We start from the raw sequence: 3440 nt of genomic DNA, 5'->3' as shown, positions 1-3440 counted from the left end.
ATCTCCACACTGCACTGTGGACTATATAAGGCTCTTATCAGCTGAATGGGACCCCCACTGCCCTGTGCCACCACTGAAACCTCATGTCTTAGATGAGGTGTTCTGGCTTTTCACTGGACTGACTGTGTGATGAATAACACCAGCACATGTTGTACAGTAGTGCTGCATTTTACAACACCTGTTTCTGTGTGATTTTCACACCATATCACTAAGTTCAAGTATTTTATTTTAGAAGATGCTACTTCATTTGGCCTCACTCTCTCTGCTGACTTTTCCAGTTTTTCAGGTCACCCCAACAGTGCTGCATAAGCTGAAGTAAGACGACAAATATGCAGTCCATCAAATGCCTCATCTCCCTCAGGCACAGGCTAAGCACTCCCAAAGACACACAAATAAACACCGGAACCTTTGGCCGAAACCAAGCAAAACGATGAATGCAGAAGAATCTCGTCATTCTTTGTGAGAATTTTATAGCAGTCATGTTGATCCAACAAACTTGCATTCAGCCCTGTTACAACATACTGTGAAAGAGGAATTCAACTTAGAATCTAATGTTTTAAGCTGTAATTACACCAGTGAATTCTAGAGGCTGGAGTGTAGCAGGATTTGGCAGGTACTTCCTGCATTTACCTTTGTCCAGAAGCATCATAACAAATAATCATTACACTTTTATGATGTACCTGATGTAATGTTTAAACACTTTACAAGTAAAAAGTCAAGTACAAATATCTTCTTTCTTCTTTTACTTTCATAACTATTGTCACAAGGGATAGAAGTGGTAAAATGAATCATGTCAAAGGCAATTACCAATGTGAGTGAGTGCATTGTTAATGCAGGGCTGCTCTTTGTTTAAACAAGTCTGGGCTAAACAAGCGAGTGCTCTGGAGTCCAAGACCTTCAAGGGGCCTGAACACTCTAGGTTCACATTTTGTGTTTAGCTTCTTTCCAAGAGTAAAATGAGAAGGCTGATTGCACTCACATATTTGGCCCCCTGAATAAGACATGAGCTCCCCTGAAAACATGATTTGCAAACCTTTTGGGGGAGGTCTCAGTCTAAAATGTTGACAATACATAGTTTTGCTATAGAGGCTATTTCTGTGTTTCTGTATCTTTATCATCATGTGTAAAATTAGGCTATAATTGATTATCCAGCACCGTATTTAGTCTCTAATATTTGATCCTTTCCCAGCCAACCAGCACTTCAGCAAGTTCTGTCATAAATTTAATAAAGTTATTAATTAAATATGTTATAATTAACATATTTTAATTACTGGGACTGTATGTGAAATGACATACTACTGCTATTTTCACACATGCAGATGCTAAAATAGTGCCCAGAGCTTTTTTTTTTGGCCCTGAGCAGCACGTAGCCAACACCTACTCTGTGCAATCTCATTGTGTGAGGAAGCACATATTTTGAGGCAAGAGGTGACAATAGGCACGTCTAACCCTTTGTGATCTATTCAAAGTTCACAGAGAGCTCTGAGCCGCTTGAAAATCTGCACACGTTGAGCTGGTACAAACAGATTACTAGCCACACTATTAGTGGGCCAGTGTGTCAGCCAGGCTCAGATGCCTGTCATCAGTGGTTAGATTGCTGCTGTGTCATTTTGTGGCCATGGAGCTGCAGGTATATCTGTCCCATGGGATCCCTTTTCTGCCTGGCTGTGGAACAACAACCTATGTTTACGTGAACTAAATTTGTACTGTCAGTACAAAAATATTCAAATGACTTGCCTCCTGCAGTGCCTGCAGCTTTAAGTTGTCTGACACTCAGAAGCCACAGCTAAAGAAGGGTTAGAGGTGTTGGCAGGATGTGAAATCTCACCTTACACCAAATGGAGTACGTGAGGCTGGATCAGATTATTCATCTATTTTTCATACAGGGATTTTATTCTTTTTGTGCTGAGGTCTTAGATCCTGTTGCAGGAGAGCTGAAAGGTATTAAAGAACAACTCCCTTGGTTCAGGTATGCTAAGGAAACTGAGCTTGAACAAGTGAGGCTGGGCTCTTGTGGTGTGGCAAAAGCTAACTCTACTGGGCACAGAAAGCTTGCCAACCCGCTGAATGACAAAAGAGCACCGGAGACAATGATAATAATTATAACCTTTACCCATTATTGCAAAATAACAGTGTTGCGGTCTTTTTTGTTTCTGTGGATATCTACTGGTCTCTGAGGCCTAAGACTTTATTATGTGCCTGACAGCTCCTCTCAGTTCACCAGAAAATGATAAACATCAAAGGTCACTGTCTGGCTATGGCCACCAGGCCAACCTTCCCAAAATGACAGCCCTTGTTTCCAGGGAATGAAATGGTAAACATCTGACAGGTGTTTCAGATCAATACAACATTGCAGGTCAGTGGGGTGACCTCAAAGTGTGTTTGTCTGTCTGAAGGTTTGAAAGGTGATTGACCAAACTCTGGTGCAACATTTGTGTAATCCAGTATAATTTATTTCTGTTGCCAGGTCAGTGGCACTCAGATACTCTGAATTATCTTTGGAATGTTATTATACCACTTGTGAGCTCTAAGCAATTACAAGGAAGAGCAACAGCAGGCTGAACTACAGTTTTGACCAAAATGTTACTAGTCTAAATTCCTACATGCTCCAGGTGAGAACACTGTACTGGGGTAGTGAGTAATACTCCACCCTCCCTTCTCCACTCCCTCAACATACTGTACTGTACTGGGGTAGTGAGTAATACCCCACCCTCCCTTCTCCACTCCCTCAACAGCTTTTTAGCCATACTAGTGGCAAAGGTCTAGGTATGGCAATTTTCTGTCAAGACAAAAATATCCATTAGACAACTACTGGACCGACTGCCATGACATTTGGTCTGAGGACGAATCCTACTGACTCTAGTAACTCCATGGTTGGATTCCCTGCCTTTTCCCCTGGTGCTACCATGAGGTTGACATTTGTGGTTTTGAGCTGAAATGTCTTGATAACTATTGCATGGATCTCAATACAATTTGACACAGACATTCATTTTCTGCAGAAAATGAGTTGTAGTAACACTGGTGATCCTCTGACTTTTCTTCTATCGCAGTCTTCAGGTCAAACATTTTTATTTGTCCATTATTAGCTCAGGAGTGGAAAATAACAGACAAGTGTTGTAATTCATTTGGAGGTACTTTTATATACATTATATGTAAAAACAAGATATTGATCCCTGGGGGAATTCAACCCAGCAGTATCTTTTTAAAGTAATTAAAGTAAACCTCACTATTACACATTAATGCATCGATATTTAGAATATACCTTATCTTCAAATCTCACAATCTAAATTTCTAAAGCATAAGGAGGACTTTTACTTTTGGTGCTTTAAATATATTTTGATGCTAGTGCTTTTGAACTTTTCAGGTAACGTTCCGAGGTTTAACAGAGTATTTCTACACTCTAGTATTGCTTTCACACCACCCACTACTTCCCCTACCGC

The sequence above is a fragment of the Monopterus albus genome, unplaced genomic scaffold, assembly GCF_001952655.1.
Source record: "Monopterus albus unplaced genomic scaffold, M_albus_1.0 scaffold79.1, whole genome shotgun sequence".
NCBI lineage: Eukaryota > Metazoa > Chordata > Actinopteri > Synbranchiformes > Synbranchidae > Monopterus > Monopterus albus.
Note: the sequence above shows the minus strand (reverse complement) of the source record.